We start from the raw sequence: 26033 nt of genomic DNA on the forward strand, positions 1-26033 counted from the left end.
TGAAAGGTCTGTCAAAGTAACCAGTCATATCTATTTGAATAATACAAACAGCAGGAGTGGATCCTAAAGGAGCAAATCTAACAGTTAAAAGTGAAATGTGAACAGATCAGTACCGTGTCTTCTGTCTTTCTTCTATTCAGCAACTTTCCAGAATGCCTTCAAGACAGATGACTCTCAAGAGCTATCAACTAATTTAAGAGTTAAATTTTGCATGAAGCAGAAGGAATGTTTCCCCTTAAATTTCAATGTTCTAACAGCAGGACAGCTTGCCTGCTGAGGTCCAGTGTCCATGACTCCATAGGCCAGCCAGCAGGCTTTTCTCTTATTGACAGTGTGATTTCCTCTCCTCCCAATGGTGGTTACACTCTATGTCAGATTCACTGCCAGAAGCTCCAGGCAGTAAGGTGCAGTATAGCCTGGGGAGATATGAAAGCTTTCAGTCTCCAGGGGTGTCAGCTCATCTCAAGCCACCTCTTGCCATAGAGCATAGATTTGCTGCTTAGAAGGAAGGAAGGGAGCCATAACATAGCATGGATATCTCCTAAGGGAACAAAAAGACCCCAAACCCAAACACCAAGTAGATTGTTGTCCTTATGAAATTATTCGCATTATGTGTCTGAGAAGTGGAAATAACCACCTGCAGATAGACTGTGATGTGAGGCAGAGGACTTGAGCTGAGACAGAATTGAAATTTGGGGAGAAAACTCGTTGTGTTTGCTGTTTCTGTTCCTTTTGTTGATAGCTGTAGGAAAAAGTACATCTATGATGTCACGGGCGATGTTTGAAGTACCTGTGGGGTTGAGTCCATGGTTGGAATGAAGGTATGAGATTTCTGAGGAAAACTGTTTTTCCCAAAGAAGACAGAACAATGTTTGGTTCAGCAACATTTGGAATGCCATTTAATATCCTGAAGTGTTCCTGAAATATTCTCCATTGGAAATAAAGCACATATATTTTTATATCATGCCACTGTTGGTATGCCAATGGTAGCTCAGCAATGGCAAGTCTGAAAAGATTTCAGTCTTTGAATGAAGATGAAAGACTTTCCTCTGCTTTTTTGTCTGTCAAGTCAAAATTGCAGATGTTTCCATAAAAAGAGAAAGAAGTGCTTCTTCTGGGTAAGCACACTCCCTTATCGGTGGGATTACTTTGCAAGCAACAGTTTCAGGGTTTAGCCTTGGTGCTTTCGTCTGTTGGTCATATTCATATTGCTTTTGCCAAAGTCCCTGGCATTCATCCCAGCATTCTAGCAAGGAAGATCAAGAGTATGCTGAGATACTGGTGACGATTTGAGTGGAGATTAAGCAACTACGCATTTTCATACTGCTACTGTGCTCCTCTGTGAAAGAGCTCACTTCTCTAGCCAAGAAATTGGATCTCATTCTGTGATCCCAGCCTATTTCCCATGCTAGGAAATCACATGAATAAACCGTATTAATGTGATGGCTGCCTCTACCACATACCACGTACAGAATTACTCTATAGGGAAGGCGCGTATCTTTTTTGGGAACGTGATGTGAAATACAATAGATTATATCAGACTTTCACTTGTAATTAATCTCAGCAGGTTTTCCTGAGTAAACAAACTGATTTTCTACTGATATATTCTCCTGTAGGACTAACTGTTGTTTTTCAGCTTCTCAGAGGAGGGTTTTCCACTCTTTTTCTGTCTCATTGATTACCTTGTTTTCTGTTATTTTTAAGAAAATGGTCAGCACAGCTTATTTTTAAAAGACAGCTGCAAACTGGCAGTATTGCTTTTCCTGGTGGTATAAATGATAGAGTTTTTAATAAATCTGGTTCTGTAGTACAACTCTTTTTTTATTCTTATTGCCCTCTGATGGATTGATTGCTGCATAGGGGGATGCTTGGTTAGGCCACTGATCTGAGAATAGCAAACACCAAAAACTGATGTCAACCGAACTAGGCACCCAAACTGCCAGACCAGCAGCCTGACCAGAGGAGCACGTCACCTGCATTGAGCTGCTCTCACTGGGGACTTGTTGGGTCCTACACCTTTAAAAGAAGCGATTCCAGGCTTAGCTATTGGATTGTGGTTTTTTTTCCCCTGCTTCCAGATCAAATAAAGCCCGTGAAAAGTGCTTTTTTGTCCCAGTAAGAAAAACAATGTTCTTTCATGGTCTCTTAAAATATCTCAGGAAATATCAGCTCCTAGCTGCCCTGAAGGTATCTGCAGGAATAAGAAATCTGAAGTGTGTGTCCTATTAATGCTCTAGATCATGCTAATTCTTATCTCATCCTGAAATAAGTTCCATCTTTTAAATACAGAACCAGAATTTTCAGGTTTCATCCTGCTAGCAAGAACAAATATTTTGTGTCCTTTGTCCAGGTATAATCTAACTTTTCTTGTACAAAATATGATTAAACATTAAAAATGGTACCTTGTAGGCTTATTCCCTGTTTTTTACAATTACAAGATAAAACACACTAGAAGGAGAACCAAAAGAGAGCAGGAAATGTCTTTACCTTGGCTGTGAAGCTTGTTTACCACTTCATAATCCAAGCCTGGTGTATGAAAGAGAATAATCCCTATGCCCTGAATAGAAGTCCATGCCTCGAAATCTAAACACAATTTACAAAAAATGGGACTCCTTTATTGTCATGTCACTGTGGCAAAATGGCAGCACAGACTTCTGTGAGGCCACCAGCAGGGCAGATCTACCCTGCAGTCTCCTGGAGCCCACGCTAATGCCCTGTACAGTCAGACAGAAGCACAGAAACAATGCTGAAGTCATGTGACAACCAAAGGATCCCCTGTACCTGACTCAAGAAGATGCTTCCTGTGATGCGGGAATGTTAACAGTTATTGCCTCCTTCAATGGTAAGAGGATGTGATTAGTTCTTACTATAAATAAAGCAATATTTATCCTCTGATCTCTGTGGCTGCATTTGAAAAATTCTGGAGCAGCAGGGCTGCATTTGCGCCGTACTTGTCTATATTGTTGCATCAAAAGCCAATCATGGAAAGGATGTGAGAATGTTTGGGGTATTTTGACTTCTCTGCTCTGTTGCATATGACAGAGGTAGAAGGTAAGGATCAGCTATTCTGTGGGGAAAAATCAGTGGGCCTACATGAAAGCTTTTATCAGTTTAGGCTGCCTGGGAACTAAAGGGTTTTTTAAGAGACTAAAAATTCCCCCTAAATTTCAAATGTAACAAGCCAGAGAGACGTCTGTGTTACAAGGTAGCTGTAAAACCTATGTAGTTTCCTGGGGCTGTGATTGACTCACTGTAGATCAGATGGGGGTGGAAGAATCAACTCCATTTTGGAATAGCTTGGGAGGATTCTGAATTTGGATTTGTGCATCAAATGAGGATTTTGTAAGCATTTTTAAAACAAACAAGCTTTTTGTTTGTTTTAATGTGTTTTCAGTTATGAGGGGATCTCAGTTTTGGTTTTGCCTTCTCTCCCTCTTCTACCCCAGAAGTTACCAGGGAGTTGATCTGAACTTTGTTCCATCAAAAATGAGAATCTCTGTAAATTTTGTAAATGTTTACAAGTATGGTATTAAGCCTATCCCAGCCTTCTCCTATTAAATTAGATTATTTCTGGTCACCATCATGCTCAGTATCTAGGCTTTGTCAATTAGATACAATCCAAGGAAAAACAGAGATGTCAGTTTTTTAAGTGTACCTTAAAGTATCTTTTACACTGAAAAGTATCAAAGACATCTGTAAAACCCTGCTGTGGGTCAATAACTGGCAATTTGTCTTGTGAACTACTAAAGAAAAAATAAAGCGGTTTTGTGTTCTATTGCACTCTGTTTTGAATCACAAAAGCATTTTACCCTTTGAAGGTTGCGTACAGACTGATGGTAGTGTGCGTATGGACCCAGAGTTTTTCAAAATCAGGGGGCAGTTACTGAGGGACAGAGAGCCTCCAGCATTTTTCCAACCTTGCTTATATGTGTGGTGAATGCTTTGTTACGGGTTCAGAAACAAACTACCACCTCTTGCTTGACTGTTATGTTCTTTGAACTTTCCAGAAGCAGACTGTTCCTACATTATCAGTTAAACGAAAATTTCACTCTCTATGCTAGTAAACATTTCAGTGCAAATGTTTTCATCCTCTGAGAGCTGATTACCAAGCTGTTATTTATTTTATGCTTGAGAGTAAATGAAGTGACATTTTGTTTCTGGCTTTAAAAAAGAAATGTAGGGTTTTTTCTTTTGAAAAACAAAAGCTTTTTTTTTTTACAATTTTTTTTTTAACTTTCCAACAACAGATAGACTGCTTTTGGAGAGGAATGATTTTGGTAGGCAGTTATTCACTATATTCAATGGAATTGAAATTCTATTCTCTCTCAGTTGGCTGTGTGTTTAGGTGTTGCCTTCCCAAAGCAAAAGGGACTTTACGGAAGAAGATGCTTTGGGATCACTTGGGCTGGGATGTAACACATGGTGTCTATATTTGGCACAACAATGCTAGGCAACAGAAGACATCTTTCCAGTCTGCTATTATTACTTCAACCTACTCCCTACATCAGAAACAGGCTGATTAAACCCTTTTTTGTTAAAGCTCCAAACCATGGTGATTTAACAGAGAGAAACAGAAGAAACAGTAGTTAAAGAGAATTTAAATAGCTGATGTTTTCCATTTGGATGGTATGTATTTTCAAACCTATAGCTGCCTCAACTGTGTTGTGCTGTGTTCATTATATTTGGTGTATCATACTTGGTGGTCCCTTGGTTGTTTTTGCTGGACTACTTGTTTACCTCTCCTTCCTTTAGCTGAAAAGTGAAACTCTAAATATATGGGAAGCTGACATCACATGTTCTTCTTTTTATATCTGTGTCCCTATGTATTTACATAATTGCTGGAAGTAATTAGCAGGAAGAATTGCCTAAAGAAGAAGATATTTGTGCAGAGAATGTGTAAACTCTTGTGGCATATTTAGTGGGGAGAGATCTCTGCTGTATAAAACATCTAGTTAAAGCTCTTGGAGACACTGGGATGGGTGCTTCTCAGCACCCAGATGTTTGTACTGTGTTTTTTCTGTTGATGGCTTAGATGAAATGATGAATTACTTCTTACCAGGAGGAGGTCCTGATGATGCCTCAATGAGGAGAGCAGATGATAAGGTGCTTACCGCTCTTTACATGGGCAATTTAGTAAACTCCTGCAGCTTTCAGAAGTTATTGCACTACATTCAATGAGTTGACAAATGTCACCTGGCTGAGAATAGGGTCTCATGCTTATAGATGTTCTTTGAGATTTATAGACAAAAAAACACTGCAAAAGAATTAGTTATTTGTAGAAGACGAGAACAGTTTAGAATAATCGACTTTCTGGTGGGAGGGATTTTTGAATCTCTGCATTTCGTACAGATTTATATAATGCCATGTTTCTCTTTAGAGCCACTTGGAAAATAATATAATTTCAAGACAACAAAGTAACATTTCAAGAGGGACTCATGTTGGATAAACCCAACTCAACACATGCAAAGTAATATGCTACCTGAAATGTTCTTTTACCCCATTTTCTGTTGACACCAGAACGAATTCTTACTCTTTCTAATGCTATGTGTTCCAAAAGTCCTTCTTGAGGAATCTTATTATTTGTTCCATAATGGCAAAACAGCTGTGACAATAAAGAAAATCAGTCGTGGAAAGGTTAATGGTATTTCATTCTCCTGTATTTGCACTGAGTGTAGTCAATCACCATTTTTGAAGGTAGGTAAGGAAGTTTACCACAGAAGGAAGCCTATCTTATTGGTTATTTCTACTGCTTCACATCCTATTATAAATTTATTTTGTATGCCTTTATGTCAAACTCCTCCACTGAAACACAGACTAGGGATGGGAAAATGGAGAAAATCCAGTTGTTTCAAGTCCTGCTTTGATTCCTTGATGCCACTAGCTGATGCCACATGTCATTCTGAGTTGACCCAGTGAAGAGCTGCAGCTTTCAGAAGCAGATGCTGGTCATGATGTGTGCCATCAGAAGCAGAGGCCTGCACCTGTGGCGCTGATTGACAGGAAGACTGATCTCCGCATTTCTATCTGCCCTATCTCTACACAGTTGAGGTTTATAAACATTGTTCACAAGGTATTTTGTGTACACAGTGCTCATTTATGTAAGATAAAAGCCTAGACAGAGGAAGAGAGATACAAAAAGACAAATATTTAGTCCTTCTTCAGGTACTTCTTTCCTTGAGACAAACGTGTGACTTTGTTTTTACAGCTAATCTTCCATAAAATCCCTTTACTATACATTTAACTCATTTTTTACACCCACTACCCAATGCCCAGAGGCAGATCCTTCTCCAACTCACTCCAAAAAGCCATTATCCCTTGATGTTTCTGAAAGCATAAGGACAGCCCCCATCTGGAGTAAAGCCTTGTGGTTTGAGGGGTGAGCTGGGATTTACTTCACATCTGCAATGACCTCCTCCCGTGAGCCCCCTTTTCTTGCTAGAAATGATAGAGGGAATATCCACTTCCTGCTGAATTACCCCTGCAAGACTAGTGCAGAGGATGTGGCTCTTATCTTGCAGCTTTCTGTTATTTGCGCAATTGTTAGAAACACTTAATTCCTTTCTGGAAGTGAGTGAGTTGCCAGCAGAGCTAAGCCTTGTGGGGTTAGATTGATGAGGGGAAACCTATTTTTCTGACTGCCCTTCTGTTTTTCTGCCTGCTAGCAAACAACAGTTAATACAAGTAGCTGCAGGAATCAAGGTGATCTTTTATCTCCCCAGAGGAAAGTTGAAAGCTCCAGCTGAGTAAAATGATGAGGAAATGGAAACAGAATTGCTGGGTGGGACAAATCCAGGTAAGGGTTTCACATTTCCAAAACATTTTACTTTTTGATAAGTAAAATGGGAGTTGAAAATTCAGATTGAATTGCCTATGACATCTATTTAAAAAAGGTTTTTTTAGGAATAAAGAGGTACCTTTCAGGATCAAATACCAACTATAGTTTAAGAAAATGCTTTGGAAAAGCCTGTTTTAAAATGCAAAGAACAGTGTGACTCCAGCTCCAATTTAAAAAGTCTTTTGCGTTGCAGGAGATTTGGCCATTAATGCCACACTGACTTGTAAACTACATACTTGCAGACCTATCCTCTTATATTTGTTCCTTGGTCTTGGCAACTGAATTCACAACACGCACCTGTTAGCAGTCTTCTACACCTTGCTAATAGGAGTTAACACAATTTTCTTAAGCTAGAAAATGATGTGTTGTATTTAGGAAAAGCCTATGGATCAAATGTTTCAGCCTAAAATGTCATTGCTTACATCTGAATTCAAGTTAAGCTAAGTTCTGGGTATTGATGGTTTAACATCTATTTTCCTCTTTTGCTTTGACTCCACAGGAACATACTAACACACAGGTGTGTGAAGGCTGAAACTGCATGTTAGTAGGTCTAAAGCTGGGAGAGAGAACTAAAGTAAGCCTGCAGAATCCTTTCAGAGATGGCTGTAACCATAGCTTTGGCTGGGGTGCTACGCATAAACATTCTGCTCTGGTGATAGCTAATGTTAGAAACACCAAAAGCAGGTCTGTGGCATGGAGAGAGCAGGACTGGGGTGGTCTTAGTGCCTGTTTGTTGATTTAGGCTTGGGCCTGAGAAGAAGCAGGTGAGAAGCATTTGGGAAAAGCCCAAGGATTTATGCCTAAAGCCTGTGCTTTTAGTCTGCAATTTTCTGTGCGGTAGCTGTTCGGTGACTTGGGGCACACAGGTTAAGACTGCAACTGGCCAGATACTGGTGTAAACAGACTCAGACTGAGCAGAGGAGAACCTGGCTACATGTTTGACAGTGGAGGCTGGCCTGCTTGTGTCTGAGCTTGTTGGATGGGCAGTGAGCACCTGTGTAGGCAGCAGATCAGTGTTAATGGAAACTGCCTGGGTGGAAATTGGCAGTAAAGTAGAGCAGAATGCTGGGACATTATCCTTACTGCAGATTAATTTTTGTGGCCAAGGATATAGCTAAGGCTCTGGAAAAGTAGGATAAAATGCCTGATGCTTCGTATTTAGGATGTTTTCTCCTTTGTCTGGAGCCTGGCTCAGAGCCTGGCTGCTGTGCAGCTTTGGGGCAGAGACCTTACTGAAGCACAAGAAGTAGGAGGATGCGGAGTTGACTTTAAATATAGGTCTGAACTACCACCTTTCCTCAAGGAAGTCATATTCCCATGTCCCAGCCCCACTTCTAGAGCAGGAGAAATTAAATCATTTGTCTGACAAAACCACAGAACCAAAGTCACAGGTCACAGCAAATCAAGGATGTAAGGGCAGTTGGGATCAGGCGACATGCGCTGTTCCTAACTTTCCTCTTGCTGATTAGACAGTAAGAGACCTATGGTCCTCCTTTCATGTCCTGTCAGTCTTGGCTTCTCCAGCAGCACTGAAAACACATGTATGTTAGTAGTGACAGAGACAGCATAATATGAGGGAGAAACTGCTCACTGGATTCAAAAGGTAAGCTTTTCCCTACCAGGTTGCGATGGACAAGACAGTGATGATCTTCATCCCTGTGCTTTTCCTTCCTCTTAAAGCCTTTGCTATTCAGCACTGAGTTGTGTAGCTACAGACACTATTGGGGTTGAAAGCATCAAGTATTAGCAGAGGTGGTACTTAAATAAACTCTCTTCCTCATATGTGCTCTGTCTGCCCAAGGTCTGCTTGGTGGTGAACTGGAAACAGCAGAAGACTTCATGAATCTACTGCTGCTCTTTGCAGAGCAGCAAAAGTGGAAGCAGAGAAAGACTTCCACCTACTAGACAGCATTACTGTGGTGTGCATGGGACGTCAGTACAGGCAGAGCATTCTGACTTTAACCAGTTTTCTAGGAATGTCAATGGACTCTGGGAAGTGCTATGCTCCTTGCCATATGTAGAAGGAAGCTTTGCACAGTTCTGGATATGTTCTGAAGCTTAATTCTACACCGTGTTCTCATTGAGCTGGCCTTACTCAAAGCTTTTGCTAGCTTTGCAAATCCTCAGGTGTGGCATCATGTTGAATGTATCAAGGTTGTTATCTTCTGGCTCCTCCCATTGCTGAAAACCTGGGCTGCTTTTATGTTTGCAGGCTTCAAGCTGTGGGAAAGATTAGGCAGGCTCTCAAGAGGCCTGAAGAAAGGCTTTTTTTTCTGACACCCAACAGTGACACTATCACAGGAAACCAAGCAGACACTGTACCTAATGCTTTGCAGTCTCAGATTTTCTCCTATTCTGTGACTGGATGTTGCTGCCCACATCCTTAGCTCTCACTTGATGCAGAAACTTGGAATGCAAGTGAGAAACCAGAGTGCTGCTTGTGTGTGGGGTCTGGCTGTGTGAAGCACAGGGATCATAAGATTGTAAGAGGCTAGGTTCTTCAGACGTGACAGAAGAGGCATGACTTTAGATGTATCACAGACAGTAACTTATATTTGTTCTTTTTTCCAGGGAGGAAGGGCATCTATCCAAGAAGAAGGGAGGACTACAGGTGAGAATCAATCCAAGCAAAATCACATCTATGGCTAACAGAATCACCAAAATGTTATCCTTGCTTTTTTTTTTCCCAGATGTGAAAATGTATTCAGTGAGACTACTAAACATGTGATCCATGTAATACAAAGATTCATTCAGGACTGATGACTCATTTAATGACCTGCTAGGGAAAGCTTCAGTCTTCCCAAAGCTCACAGCAGCTCCAATTTGGCACACAGGGAAAAAAAATTCTCACTGGGAGCTGAGTAGCATGGATAGCACTGCCAACATATTACAGCCGTACCAGACGTTTCACAGCTTTGCAAAATTGACTAGCATTGCCTACAGTGTGCTCCAGAAAACTGCTTGCTACGTCAGAAAAGCATAAAATTTTTATTGGACAGCAATGAAAGCAAATGTGAAGTGTTTGTGTGATGACCAGCCAAATCTGTAAGAAAGTTTCAACTTATGTATTTTTTACTTCCCTCCAAGAAAGAAAATGTAAATATGACATGCTGCTAGTAATAGGTGATGAGTCAAGGGAGTAGATGAAACAGAGAGCAGGGAATGAGGGAAGAAGTCTTTTTCTTTCTTGTCAATGTCTTATTCACAATGTCAGTCTTGACTTCTGCTGAAGTTTGGTTCTTCTCCTCCATCTCAACCTAAGAGAGGATCAAAGCTAGAGAATACAGCTGAGGCATATTCAGCAACAAATACAAACACAAGGGTTTAGAATCTAGATTAAATGTTGGGAGATGGTAGAGCATCCCAGGCTACTTTTGCTTGATGTGGCAGGCAGCAGAGTAGAGCATAATGGGCAGATGGGACCTTATGTATGTCCTTGCTCTGTTCCTAGGGTAGTGCAGCTGAGGACTGCATATTTTTGCAGGCTGCAAATGCCTCTATATGCCTGAAACTGAGGTCCATGGCATTTTTTCCTTCTGGAACTCTGGCTAGTGCTCTATTTAGATTACAGCTGGTCTCCAGCCCAGCTGAAGCAGCAATTCAAAAAGTAACACACAAACTGCTGGTGAATAAGAATCTGAAGTTTCCTTAAGATGTATTCTGTTTACTGCTAATTAGTTTACTCATGTAAATGGACAAGTTCAACGAGGACATTTCAGAGGTGATGTGTGTGTGAAAATGCCATTTTCTCCTAAGAAATGTACTAGATTTCAAGAAAGAATTTTTGAAGGGGTGCTTGCAAATCCTGATTGGAGTTTTCCCTCAAAACAAGAAGAATTGAGTAACCTCTAAGAAACCTTACTGTCTGTAATTACAAAATCCAGCTGCCTTGACTGGCCTTGGGAAGGACACCAAAGTCACATCCTCTGTTCGGTTGGTATATCTGTGCGAGCAGGTAACTGTAGTAGAGAGGTCAGGAAAACAGACTCAGGTTTCCAATTCAATCGCTCCAAGAACTTCGAGTACTGTGTTCCCAAAATGTGGTCAATAGGCACTTGCAGAGTAATGAAGAAGTAAGTTTGAAAGTGTTGATTCCTGGGTCAGCAACTACAGCTTCTTCTGAGACCTTGACGTGAGTAGACAGCTTTGGAGTTTATTGCTGGGTCACCACAATGAGAGAAGAGAGGCAGGGTGAAGACCCACCTGTTCCTTAGTGTTCCCATAGCCTAGCCAGCCTGCTTTGCAAGGTCAAACTTTGAATGTAGCAAAAAATCAATACAGTCTAAAGCTCCAGACTTAATATTGATTGTGTCTTTGAAATTCTCCTCTTGACTGGTCTGCTATTTTTGTTCATAACTGAGGTTGAAGTCACTCTCCTTGGTACCTGTGGACCTTGTCAGTTCATTCCCAGGTCCCCCAACCACTTTACTTCTGCTCACTTTACAATTACTTTTAAAAGGAGTTCTTTAACATTCTCCTGGAAATAAGAGGAATCCTTTCTGTGCCCCATATCTGTGAGAGGCAAACAATGCAGTCCTATGAGTGGTTGTCTCAATTACAGAATTTGGTTTTGTTAAGATATTGGAGAAAATGATTATGAATTCTTGTAAGTAACATATACTTTTTACAAGGAGAACCTCGAGCTTATAAACACTGTAATACACCTGCCTGCATTTTCATCTGGTTGGATTTAAAACTTTTTTTTTTAAATTTAAAACTTTTTATTATTTACACCTTGCTTTTTGTAGGACTGTAGTCAAGGAGTTGAAAACTTCTACTGTAGATAGGTTCTGCATTTCTTCTTCCATTTGTATTGTGAATGCAAGAAAAACAAATGTTAATTGACAATTAATATAAATTGAACAATAACTGAGTAACTAATATCTCCAGAAATCCTTTTTTTTTTTTTTCCTTCTGGGTAATATGTGTGAGATTTAAAACAGTACAGAATTTAGACTGTCAGCTTGAACTTTCTGGGATTTCATCGTCCATGACGATCTCTGTTAAAGAAACTCTGACTTTGAAAATAAAGCCTGGTTTTCACTGTATTTATAGTGTTATCTGTATTTAAAGCACGCAACAAGCTAAAGTGGGTAAGTTGTTCAAATCTGTGGAAAAATTTTCTTGTGTAAAACTGTACCTGGTCTACAACAGACTGCAGGGGAGGACAGTTTGTGCTCTTCTTATGCAAAGAAGTTACACAGATTTTGGAAAAATGTATTTTAAAGATCAGGCTTCTGCCTTTAAAAAAAAAAAATTCTTCTGGTACGTCTTCTTCTTTGGATTCAGCAAGCCAATGAGAATAGGAAATAAAGCATAATGATTAACCCTCTGGAGAAGACCACCCAATTTCTTACTGGAGATTTTACTCTTCAGCATGTTGCATGGATATTACTTACACATAAAGTGAAAATTTCTCTTGCCATTAAAGATGGAGAAATGGAAAATATGAAGTGCAAAGGTGAGATCTCCTGTTTGTGTGTTCTTTGAGTCTGATCATGTCTGGTGAATATATGACTGTCTGTCTCCTTGGTCTCAAAGACTTCAGGATCGCCAACAGTTGTTCACAATTTGGACAAAATTTTGTACTTAAGAACTAATATGCTGACCTCTGTAGCTGTCAGCTGTAGTCTTCACATGTGTGAATTAGTCCAGAATTCTAACCATTGCTCTCTGTAATACACACCTGAAGTCTTCCATCAGGAGAACAAATTTTATCCCCTTAGCCTTTCTTCATGTTTCAACACTAGTGCTGCAAGAATTATTTCATTATAGAAACCCAAAGATGGTCTTACTTCACTAAGGTCAATGCAAAATTATTTATTCTCACTGGTCCTTAGGAGTATTCGTGAGTGCTCTAGAGTGCCGGACATTCAGCGTGCAATGCTCAAGGTCCCCAGCACACTTTCTTTTTTCTTTTTTTTCATCTCCGTGCCTTCCAGTGGCTCATGAAACATAAACTGTCTGGTTTCTTAGGAAAGTACTGTCTGTTGGGTAAGGAAAAGTTCCCAACAGCTATCAGCCTTCGCTATCAAGAGATTTGCATGCTAACACATGTCCAGAAGAACACAACATTTCATCAGGCCTCATCACAGCTCTGTTTTCCAGTCTTGCCAGCACTGCTACTGATTATCATGCCTCTCTACTTTTGTGTGTCTGAGGCCAATGAAGTAGAACTGTTCATATTGTTCATACCATGTCACCACTTCCCAGAGCACAACAGAATCAGTTTTGTGCTCTTTTCCTAAACACCAGAAAACAAACCTTTGTACACTCTCTATTACTGGAGATTTGACTCAGAAATCTCAGTGGGATATCCACAACTAATTTCTGGGTTTTTACCCTGAAGGTAGAGTAGAAGCATGTGCAGATTGGCATCCTAGATTCTTTCCTCAACTGTGGCCACTGTGATGTGCCAGATAGGATTTTCTGACTTGCTCTGTTTGCTGTGAGGAACTAGGACAGAGGCAATGTTGTGGCTGGCCCTAGCAGTGCATCACTCAGTAGGGAAGGGAAGGCAGGGGTTGTCTTCCTGGTTGAAGTTTTGTTCTTGGCTGCAGCAGGCTTGTGCCACATGCCCTCCTGCACAGGCATTTGCCTGAGTTGTGACCTTATGGTCGATAGACTCCTATTTGGGCAGGCAGAGAACAGCTGAGCGTCATTTAGCAACTGAAGCCCTCACCCAGTTGGATGCTGACTGAAAGCTGACCAGCCATGTGTCCTCTCTGCACTGCAGATCCTTCCAGGAAAGTGTGAGACTGCTGTGAAAGCACACTACCAGGACCTTGTGTAGTGCGTGCCTCTGAATGCCAGCCTATCCTATGTGGTGAGTGAGATCTGATCCTTGCCTTGTAAGAAAAGAGAAGTTTATGAGCCAAACCTTTGGGCTAGTGGAGTGGTCAGAGGCATAGATCTGGCTTGATAAACACATTTGTGGGCAAGCTGTTCCTTTCAACTCTTCTTGGCTATCCTCACTCGATGTAGAAACCAGTTCCCTTCTGAACATCTCAGGCCAAGCTCACAAACCACTCAAGGACGTGTAGCTGTCCACATGCAGCCTTTAGACATAACCATTACTGAGACTAGCAAGAGTCATCTGTGTGTGTTAAAATTTGTGTTTGTTAAAATATTTTCACTAAGGGAATTTTTTTCTGGGAACTGTTTAACCAAGATTTCTTCAATGACATTAATATGCTTTAATAGAGTTAATCATGCACTGAATGGTCATTGGTATCCTTGACATTGCACTGAAAGTAAAGCAATATGAAAAAAATTGAAATAATATCTTTGACAGTTCCTCCTTGGTGCAAATAAAAATAATATATTTTGTATTGAAGAGCAATTTTCATCTAGAATATCTCTTGTTATTTGTAGAATAATCAGTCTGTACTTGATTTAATAGAATTATAGCTGTGGTGAGAAGAATGGTACATGAAGTTCAAAATGGACCATCTTTGTGTCATCAAAATTACACCTGAGTCATGAATCTAGAAAGTAATTTGACAGGAAAATAACACATTTAATAGCAACAGAAAAAGCCTACTTTCAGCACTTAGCAAAAGTAGTGGTGATGAAAAAGACATATATATTGGTACATAATTCCTTGACAAAACCAAGGCTTTAGTTGATGTCAGTGCTGAACAACAAAGTGAAAAGCTTTTCTCAAACTTTGCATTTGTGACAGCCTCAGTGACCGAGAGTCAACAACTTCCATCAACCTCTACTGACACAACCTCGACCAATAAAATTCGGTGTCCCCTATGGCTCTTTTGCTGTGTAATTACACAGAGCGTAACCTGCCACTCCTCTCTTTGCAGTGACATTCATTTTCAGGTGGTCTGTAGCCCAACTTTGAACAGCACTATGCATGGATTTACATGTGCTGCTGAACTCTATCTTTCCCACAACAATCCAGAGCTCATCAGAGGACGGTTACTAGACTCCTCACATAAGCCATCACCAGAGGAATTACAGGACACCGTTTTGTGGTTCCTTTGCTAGAAAGGCTGAAAAAGGGCCCGGTCCTTGCTGCAAGAAACAGACCAGAGGGTCCAGGCGTTCACAGGTGGGAGAAGAGGGCTTTGTCCACAGGCAAAGAACCATTGTCTCTGCTCCTGCCCCTGTGTGGGGCCTGCTGTCAGTGTCACCTGGCAGGCAGGCCCTCACCCTGCTGCCTGTGAGTGACACTCAATGTGCCTGTGCTCTGTAAAACACAACAGTGAGGTGCTGACATGCAGAGATTGATGAGCTATGGAAAAAGGAAAGATGGATATACAAAGGTACTAGGTCTGAGGCTGGAGAAGTGTATTAGGCCCGAAAAAGGGCTCTGGTCACTGCAGAGTAATAGTGAGCTGATTTCAAATGTGGGTTGTACGTGCAAGCACACACAGCTATAATGCTGGGAAGGAGATGGTGTATTACTACTGTTATCCATTTGTCATGTCCATATCACTGAGTTCTCCAGAGAATTTGCAGACTTAAAGGACGTGATAACATCAATCAGAGGAGGCATCAGCACAATCCACAGTTTTGTCCTGGTCCAGATATATGTCTGCCAGAATCAGTTCCTGAGAAAGCATAGTCTTGATGTCACAAATGTGATAGGGCCATTAACAGAGGAGATGACACTGATTTTTGCTAGAAGCATAGTTAACAGAACCTTTGACTCTCATTGTGTGGGAGGAGGCTTGCTGGTATCCCTTACAATCATCTGTGGTATCACGGATGACCCAGCTAAAATATCTGTTCAGGGTCATTGTAGCACCTGAATGTCTCTAGCTTTTGGGATATTCACAGAAGGGGTAAACTCTGCTTCAGAGGATACACTGGATCTACAAACCCATTACCAGCCTCCTCCTCCTCCTTCTGAGCTGGGAGAGAACTGTCTTCATTTTAGAACTGGGAAAAAGTCTTCTCTTGCCTCCCTGCTCTCATTTCAGTCTGCTGGCACTTTGAAATCCATGTATGCAAACCACTTGCATACCCTTATCCTTTCGCATCAGCATGCAGTCCATTTGGCCGTGTTCTTTTAACATCTATTCTTCACTGAGGTCTGTCTGGGGTGTGGCTAAGACCAATGCTTAGTCAGACAGATTTTGTAAACAATGAGATGAAATGAAACAAGCTCCATGTTTAAAACATTTTTCCTTCCCTGTTGTGAAGTTCCTCCTTTGTCCTTTGATTGTTTGATAGTCTTTTCATTGAGAGGAAAAGAGAGATACATTTCAATGGAGACAGACATGCAGGCAAACAATAGCATTCTTATTAAAAATCAGAGGTTTCCTGATAGTGAAGTGTTTGGTACTCAGAAGTAATATCCTGAATTATATAAAATACATATGCAACAATCATCCACTATGCACAAGTCAATGTGGAACAGGCATTTAAGAATATTGTTTGTGCCAATCTTGTCCAAGTGTACTAAGATAATCTTGTTCAGAAATGCTAACAGGAGCCATCGCAGTCTTCCACTCCCCTCTCTCTGTTTTTCATGAAAACCTGGATCTTGGTGGGCATGCTTGGTGTTGGATTTGCCATACAGGATGTGTCATGGTCCCACACATGACGTAACCACTCCGAAGTACTGCCTGAAAGTCCTGTTGCTGCCTCCGTTTTTTTATCGTCCCCAGGACTCTGTGCTGTTGCTGTTGAGGCTAGTCAGGATGCCCAAAAATAGTTGCCCAAATATAACACAGCTTCTGTGCTTTCTGTATTTCTGAATGGTGAACAAAAACGTGCACCAGCAGAAGCAGCAGTCTACTGAATTTTTCATGTTTTCCCTGATAACCTGTCCTCCACAGCCGTGATACATTGGGCAGAACATTTTCCTAATACAACATAAATATTTCAGCCCATGTGCAGAGACAGGAGGGAGTTTTCACAGGAGATATATCTTTTGACTGTGGATGCATACAGAAATTGTACATGTTGGATGAAATTTCATGATGGTAATGTCTAAATATCTGACTGTAGAAAGCAGCTGTCAGCACTTAAGTGATTTTGAAATTAGTCAGACTTAAGAGGACAATGCAATCTGGCTTGCTCAAGTACAGCCTTCTAAGAATGAGAGAAAATACCTGGGCAAGAAGAGGAACATTTTTGAGATATTTTCTACTAAATAAAGCATTTATTGTTTTCTTTGGTAAGACAGCAAAGAAATGCTCATCAGCCTAAGAAAACAATCAGGAAGTAGAGGAGGTAGACACTTCACTGTGAAGAGGATTATTTGGGTCATCTAGCCTGTTGATGTCTATAAAATTGTACAGTTAATAGCAGCTGAGAGCCTTATTCAATATCCTGCTAAAAGTTCTCAGGTCCCCCGCAAAGAAGGTTTAAATGTGTACCACATCAAGTGGCAGACCTGAGCTACTTAATGCAGTTTATATTAGCCAGGTCTTTAGGTTTAAGAGTAAAATTATTTTATTTTTAGCATTTTGTATGCAACTACATACTGGAAGATCTCAGGGTCCTAGTAGGTCTCAAGGAGAAAAATAGCTAGATCAGAACAACTGCTTCTCCGAGAGCATATATTTTGATCAAAATGGAATCACAGAGTAAGCTGGGTTGGAAGGGACCCACAAAGATCATGACTCCAACTTCTGGTCCTGCATAGCACCATCCCTAAGGATCGCACCATGTGCCTGAGAGTATTGCTCAAATGCTTCCTGAGTTCTGTCAGACTGGGGCTGTGACCAGTTCCCTGGGGAACCTGTTCCAGTGCCCAACCACCCTCTGGGTGAAAAACCTTTTCCTGATATCCAACCTAAACCTCCCCTGAACAGCTTCAGGCAATTCCCTCCAGTCCTGTCACTGCTCACCACAGAGAAGAGATCAGTGCTTGCCCCTCCTCTTCCCCTTGTGAGGAAGTTGTAGACTGCAATGAGGTCTCCCCTCAGTCTCCTCTTCTCCAGGCTGAACAGACCAAGTGACCTCAGTTGCTCCTCATACAGCTTCACCTCAAGGTCCTTTACCATTTTTGTCATCCTCCTTTGGATGCTCTCTAACGGCTTAATGTTTTTCTTATACTGTGGCACCCAAAACTGCACACAAGCTTGACTGTTCTTTATGTGGAGAACACCTAGTCCCTGCTTCTCTCCAGGATTCCACTTGCAGCAAGACAAGGTAAGCAGCTGGCTGTTGGTTGAATGGGTGGAAAGCAAATCAAAGCAAACGCTGCTCTCTGCCTTCTGGCAGCTGAATGATGCAGACCAGCTGTCTTGTAGTGAGGCTGAGAGAAAGATGCTCCTGGTAAAGGATAGAGCTCTGTAGTGTAAAGGAGTCAGCCTATGGAAAGATCAGACTGGTGAATAACAAGGGAAGTTATTCACGTAATTATCAGTCCTGGGGAAATCTTAATAAGAAATCTCTACCTTCCTTCTTGTTTCTACCCATTGCTCCTTACAAAAACATGGGAGAGAATAGTAGCAAAATAGAGGTTCTTAGGGAATGATTCCACCTGATGTCAAGGGATCTCAGCAGTTCCCCTAAGATGTGAGTGTTGAGGGAATTGAAAGAGCCCTTTCGTCATGGAAGACAAAAATCAGGGCAATGATAGATGCTGAATCAGTGTCTCCTATAACTGCAGAGGTTCAGGTGCACTCTGCACAGTAGAGCTGTGTAGCAGGGCCACAGGAAGCTCATACTTTTAGTGCTGATTTTAAGAGGCAAATTTCCATAAGCATACTTAGGAGTGTGGGGAAGGCTGACTAGGTACACCTTGAACTGTCTTGATATTCAGAGTAATTAAGATCACTGCTTAATCAAAGGTCTTTGAGTTAAAAATGAAACCAGTCAGTACAATTCAAAGAACTTGCAGGGTAGCTGGATCCAGACAGTGGTGTTCAGGCTGACTACAGGGCAATTCCCTCTAGATTGCAGGATTAAGAAATCCTGTAGAGAGTAAAATAGATCACAGAATCCTAGAATCATAGAATGAAAAGAGTTGTAAGGGACCTTAAAGATCATCTAGTTCCAATCCCCCCCCACCGTCCCCCCCCGCCATGGGCAGAGACACCTTCTAGTAATCCAGGTTACTCAGAGCCCCCATCCAACCCAGCCTTGAACACTTGCAAGAATAGGGAGTTCCCAGCCTCTCTAGGCAATCTGTTCAGTGTTGCACCACCCTTAAAGAATTTCTTCCTAACCTCTAATCTAAACCTAGTATCTCTTGCTTTAAAGCCTTTCCCTCTTGTCCTGTCACTATGTGTCCTCTCGAGCCTCTGTAAAAGCTGCTCTCGAGCCTTCTTGTAACCCCTCTTCTGGGACTCTGTGGGTCTGGAAGATTTTCATGTCTTCTCTTAAATTCAGGTATGTCTGCTGCTGCAAGCCATCAGTGAGATGGGAGGAGGAGGCATTTTGATTTTTCCCTTTCTTAGATGTGATGCTGAAAACATGCTGTGAAGGCTTTCTGCATCTTGTCTGCAGCTTCCCCACATCACTTCCCTCTAGGGCCTCTTGCTCCCCTGCAAGAGCAAGTGACATTGCAAACAGTTATCTGTGCCTCATCCAGCCTTCTGGACTTTCCATCCCAGCCCCTTTTCATTCTACAAGAGAGGAAGGCTGGTCTAAGAGCTGCCAAAGATTGTTTTATGCACCATGTCATTCATGTGGCAGAGAAATTGTGATGGAAGATGCAGTGTACACAATGGTCTGTGTGTTTTATGCTGTTCTGTGGCTGTCAGGGAGTGAACTTTCCTTAGAGAAGAGAAGAAAGTTGGGACCCCCTCCTCTTCATTTGAGCATCCCAGATTAAGAACTCTCCAAAACTTCTGTAAATACAAGTGTGTACCTGTACACCCTTAAATCCTGATTGCAGGCGTGGTTGAGTCTGCAGGATTTTCTCAAATCTGTCATTGGTTCCAGATTATCCTTGGGTTTGGCAGCAGGCCAGCTAGATGTGTTTAGTGGATATAGATGCCTGCAAGGCTGCAGCAGAGCTGTTACATAAGACCAGTAGAACTCCCGTGCAAGGAAGCTGAGTGTGCCAGCCTCAGTTAGGGTGCTTCATTCAAAATGAAGTGTGCACTGTCTTCTGTGCATGAGATCCTCCTAGCAGTGCACCCACTGAGGAACATGGATCTTTGCTGCTGTCAAAAGATGCAAGAACATGGCTGAACTGTTTGTGGTTCTTTCTCCAGGAACTCATTTGTGCTTCAATTATGGGGAAGAAATGAGCTTAGAAGCTTAATTTGTAGCTCAGATATTGGGTGGTGTACATCACAGAGCATAGTTCAAGGTTGCTGCTCTATCTGGTTTCTCCGCTCTGCATTGAGATGAACTTGCTGAATTCAGAACAAAGGTGTCACTTCTGCTCTTGTGCAAAATGTATACCATCCTTTTGCACGCAAATAGCTGGAAGTCTGTGGGGAAGTATGTGCCTTAGCACACCTTACTTCTCAGTCTTCTCTCCCACTGTACAATGGACTTTACAGAGATTCCTTGCATCATTCCTTTAATCCTGCTCTTACTGTACCGTCTGTTTCTGAGATGTAAAATTTCATGAATCCCTTAGAAGACCCTGGTTCCATATTCCAGGAGATACCTGGTGTAAATTTAATTAGCATATGACGTATCTTTTCTTCAACCATCCACAGAATAAAAGAAGATCTTGATCCTGAACAACTGTTGCAACCTTCATAATACAGTTTTAAATCTATTTTAAAAAATGGCTAGAAAACAGATTTTATTTTTTTTTCGAAGTCTGTTGTAATTTTATAATGTTGCATACTTGGCAAGTGTGATTGTGTTGCTATAGTGATCTTAAATTATGATCAGAATGAATTTTTACTCAAGGCTTATTTAGAACTCGTCTGGCTCAAAGCCATCTTATTTGCTTCTCTGAGCCCTGGAAGAAATATTTGGATCTCCACAAACATTTTCTATGAGCCTTCAGTTTTACAGTAATCTCACTGGTGTAATTTTGAAATAATGTTCTTTAAATGGGTTCTTGAAATGCATTTGAATTAATCAAAACTAAAACTTCTGAGAGGTACAGTACCAATTTCAAAAGTGTAGGAAGCAGGGAGTTTTCTCCTCTTTTTGCAGGAGAGGATGAGATGTTAGACACATGTTCAGATGGTTCTGAAGTCAGGGCAGTCAGTCCTTCAGTTGGACAATGGAAAGTGGCAATAAAAAGAGTCCTGGTTTTTAAAGAGCTTTTGGGGTATGTATGGGGACTCTCTGTATCCACGTGTCAGGATCCTCTGTCTCATGGGACAAGGGAGTGAAAATATGTTGGGCAGGCTCTTATAAACTCCAGGCAGCTGTGTCCTTGGGTTATCATCCAACACTGAGATCCCTATCTCTCTTCATGACAGTGATAACTGGATTGTACCATGAGTATTGGATTCTCGACTTTCACTGTCAGAAAGTCCTTGGATGAAATCTCAAATGCAAAGGCTGGCAGCTGTTGTGGTCTTGCCCAGCATTGTCTGTATCAAGAATCTTGCTGGAGAATGCTGTGGGCCTTTGGAAATTAGGGAGGGCAAAGTAGAATTGTACCTGTCCACATCTGGGCATGGACCTGGACAGTTCTCTATGTCTTGCTGTTCAGGAACTGCCTTTTTTCGTGGGAGTACAGATCATCAGAAAGAAATTTTGGACCACTGGGCTGCTCCTCAGATGGGGGTCTCACTTATATTTTTGCTGCTGCGCTGTATATTTATGATGTTGTACACTGATATAATCTTTTCTGTTCAACCAACTTCCTTAATTTCCTTCTTGAGCTGTAGACTGTCTGCTTTCCAGGCCAAACCTTCTGGCAGTAACTCTGTCCTGTGTAGCTGCATTGCAAAATATATCAAGGTGTCATTAGTTCTGCTTAATTCTATGTATACCATTGCACTTGTTACCAAGTTGGAAAGGTCAATTTGACAATATGGGATTTATGAGGGGTAAAATGCAGAAACTATTGACTCCCACCAGCTCTATACAAATGTATTTAGTCCAGCAAAACTTGCAAGGAATACCAACACATCAGCTTACTTGCAGAAGTTGCATACCTGATAATGTCATTGATTTCAATTTGGTTTTGATGTCCATTTGTGTGTTCTGTTGCATGTCTGTAGGACATGCAGTAGGAATGGCTTATGTACAGATACAGGAACACTTACAGCCCACAGTAAGTTTAAATGTGCATTTAACAGAACACATATCCCTGAAGTCACTGGGATGGAAGGGAATTAGTTAAATCTTGTACAATGAATACTGTTAACTTTCTTAGGTGAACTTCACTACTTTCCCCTTTTCAACAGTTAATATTCATATATTCATAGAACTTATGATCCTTTCAAGGAATAAGTTCTGCAGAAACATCATTGTTCTGTACTAATGCTGTTTTTTAGTTAAGTTTTAACACTGAAACTGACTGACTGTGAATAAACTTGATCATTTATGGATAGATTGAAAAATCAATCAAACAAACATTAATGGTTTCGTGAATAAATGAAATTAAAGATGTGGTGAGTTAGACTTGGCTGGTTGCCAGATGCCCATCAAGACATTATTTCACTCTTCCATTTCAAGAGGACAGAAGGGGAAAATAAAATAAAAAATCTTGTATGTTGAGACAATGACAAGGAGGGATCGCTTAGCAATTATATCTAAACCCACCTTAGAAGGGAAAGGAATAGTTAAAAATAGATGTATAGCATTCTTCTTGTTGTTTTGTTCTTTTTTTAACTGGCACCTTCAATATTTTTAGGTCCCAGTGTCAGAATTGATATTGCCTTAGATGCTTATGCTTAAGCAAATGGTGAAATATGACGATTTTAGCTGAAAATAGGAGTTGGGTTTTCCTGTTTTAAAGGCAGCAAATCTGCCTTTTGGTGGATTTTTGAAGCTTTACCAGTTACTCCCCAAAAAGTAGCTTTATGTAATTTAATATATTACTTTATATAATGTTTAAGTTGGGGACTTGAGCGGTCCAAAGAGGTGTATGCCATGGAGAGAAGCAACAGTGCCCATGCTTTGGACAATGAGGGAGTCAGGGCTCTGAGACACGCTGCAAAGTGCAAGCAGTGTAGACATACCCTAGCAGACTGCATTCAAGCTTAGACATCTTGTCCAGGCTGAAATATGAATTATATTATTACTGGTCCAGCATAGACTGCTCCAGGCCTAAAAATGGTATAGCAAAGACTTCACAATTCAAGCTCAAGTAAGCAATATGTGAACCACAAGGCACACAGAAATTAAGTGACTTATCAAGGTTATCTTGGAAGTTGGTTTTAAAGCCAGGGATTGTAGCCAGTTCAACAGACTGAATTGCAGTGCTCCTGGCAAAATTATTGACCAGCTTGTTGGCTGAAGTCAAGGCAAGGACACTGCTCCCATGCAGCCTCCTTCATCAATACCACACATAAATTGTTGGCCTGGCAAGATGTCAAGGGCTGAAAATCTACCAGCTCTTGCCAGCAACCGTGTGGTCCGTGAGGCATCTCCTGAAGTTTTTTACCCTGAAGAGCAAAGCTATTGCTTTTGTTACCTGCTCTTGGTAGCTGCTGGTAGCCAGCAAGTGCACCTGTCAGCTCATCCTCCCACTTGCTTTACTCTTAACTTCTTGGTGAAGGAAGGGTCTGTGGATGGTAATAGCTCAATAATGACTGTTGTCTGTGCCTTTCAAGCAAAGAATCTCATCAGCAGACATTCAGGCACTTCCAGTCTGAGAGCCTATGGTTCTATAACACCCATTTTACAAGTCAGGGAACGCGTGTGGGAGTTAAATAGGGGAATCAATGCCTTGACAAGAAAGTATTTTCTTGACGATGTACTTTCTTCCCCAGGCAACTTCCATTTGAGTCTCTGCTTGGCAGAAGAAGCTGCCCTGTGCAAGGCGGTCAAACACAGTCCCTTCTTTGAGAGCACTGAGCAGCTGTTCTGGTCCTACTCACCATTTCAGAGAGTTTGACCACTACTTATTCTCATGTCGGTCTGAGCGAAAAGGGGCAGACAGAAGAGAAATAGAAACATCCCTATCAACAGAGAAACAGTTCCCATCTGAAACCCCAAGGTGGGCAAATACTCAAAGGTTTTGGTATTTCACTTTAAAATCCTGCCTTTGCTTTCACAGACTTTGCTGAAAATGTGAAGGAAGGAAGCTGTACAATGGACAAGATATAACAAGTGAGGAGCTATTAACTGAGGAGCTTGGCAGATCCTAGTGAAGTGTTAAGCAACTTTTTCCTAGGAGTATGTTTGTATTAAGATTCTTTGTTGTGTCTTTGCTCTAGCATCAAATGGTTTACTTTAGGTTTGCTGCTTAATTACCACTATAAGTTATTCTTGGGTATTTACAATGTTTAATTGTAACTATCAGATTGAAAAGGTATATAAGGTCTATAACACTTGGGTATGAAGGTGTAGGTTATTCTTCTGCAAGAGTGTTCCACTTAAATATCTACTGTTAAAAAGCTTTTACTAATAAAAAAGCTAATTGCTAACTGAGATCAGAAGAATCTGGGATTTTTTACTGAAGGAAAGGCAAATTGTCCTTTATGTGCAGGCCTCACGAAGGGGCAATTTGTTTACTTTCAAAGTCCCTGCCTTCTATCAGAGATGGGACAATGAATAACAGTACCACGGGCCTGTCCTGTGTCTGTCCTTCTGTCTAGAAGGCAATGACTTGTCTGTCTCTGGACATTTAAGTGGGAGGTGACCACAAGAACAAAACCACACCATCAGTGACACAAACTTTAGATTTTTAAATAGGTTGCAAAAAGCAGGTTGTTAGCAATTTCTCTTCTGGGACTGCTATTCTGTCATAGGCACACACACAGCCGTGTAGGTGCTGTCCCCTCTAGCCCAGGCTAGGCTGACATCACAGGGGAAGTCGACACTTGTGGTGATGTTCCACGTGCTTGGATGCTGCTGGGCAGCACTACAGGAACAGCCCTGTGTGTGATGCTGAAGGTTTCTGTAGGCCTGTTTTCCACTGGAAGCTCTTGCTTTCATTGGGTCTTGCTTTCTAATGTGTGGGCATTGATCTCTAGAAGCTTCTTCAGTGAAATTTTTTACTCATAACTGGATTAAAAGTAATTGTCTGGCTGTATCCTTGAAATCATGGGTGAAACTTTTGATGAGCAGGTATCCTTACTTCCTCTATTTTCTTGAGCCATATTTCCAATTTTCTCCAACAGGGCAAAAAGGAAAATTTATATTTTAAAACATGACAGGGTTAGATTCTTACTTATTCCTACTGATATAGCAGCCGGGACTTCAAAGAAAAGCAACCAAAAAAAAAGAGAGAGGTAATGAAGAGCTGAGAAATTAAAAGCCAATGTACTGCTCACCAAAAGCATGGGAATGTTTTCCAGCTAACAGGTCTACCAAAAAATCTATTGTGTAGGTCAATTTTCTTAGGGCAAAATTCTCACTAAAAACACACATTCTCTTTTTAAAATTAATTAGATTTCTTTTTTATTCCCAGATAATAATCTTAACTTTTATTGTGATACCCAGAATTTAACTTCTCTAAATTGCTGAATTTTACACCTCTGGGAGTAATGGATTATTTTGTTCTGGTGGCAGACACAGAAGTATTGAAAAATAATTATTTTCTGGGTGCCATATACATTTTCTTCATCATAAACTCTACTATTCTATTCCCTTTTTCAGAGTATTCTGCAGTACTTTCCTGTATCTCTTTCTCCATTCAGATTTATTTTAAAAGCAAAATTGTCCTCTTAAAATCAATATCTGGAACATTTCCATTACAAAAAGAGAATGTTAATACAATTATAATTTCAACCAGAACTGTGATGTAATTTCAAGCTGTACTTTACAAAAATACTCAGAAAAGCTCTGTATCCCTAAGACCATACTTTGCAGTAAGTTCTCTCATCAAATTCTTGCCGAGCTGTACTCTGTGCTCTCTCTCCTTAGAGGGGAACCTGGAATCATCAACACTGCTGTAAAGTGTGATTTCACTGTGGTTTACAGTACAGGAACAGGGCCTCAGCATAGCATTGAAGGGACACAAGGAACTCCAGCTAATGAGGTAGGGAGGGGGGTTGTAATCCCATGAGTCACCTACAAAGCTGCAGGGCCACATGTTGCTTGATAACTTACAAATGCTGTCACAGAAAATCCATCACGTCAATGAGAACAATAAAACTATTCGCTCATTGTCCTTCAGGGAATAGTGATGCAAACATGGCTTTGAGATGAGTCGTATCTCTGGCATTCCAAAGTGTTGGAAAAG

At 41.0% G+C, this 26033-nt stretch overlaps 1 long non-coding RNA gene across 1 annotated transcript; it reads left to right on the top strand.

Annotated features, from left to right (window-relative positions):
* Positions 1–4431: 4431 nt before the first annotated feature.
* Positions 4432–11883, top strand: LOC125320518. Its single transcript, XR_007201146.1, has 4 exons — positions 4432–4626; positions 6663–6793; positions 9407–9446; positions 9526–11883. It is a non-coding gene; the product is annotated as an uncharacterized LOC125320518 (long non-coding RNA).
* The last annotated feature ends 14150 nt before the right edge of the window (positions 11884–26033 follow it).

This window comes from Corvus hawaiiensis, chromosome Z (genome assembly GCF_020740725.1).
Source record: "Corvus hawaiiensis isolate bCorHaw1 chromosome Z, bCorHaw1.pri.cur, whole genome shotgun sequence".
Taxonomy (NCBI): Eukaryota; Metazoa; Chordata; class Aves; order Passeriformes; family Corvidae; genus Corvus; species Corvus hawaiiensis.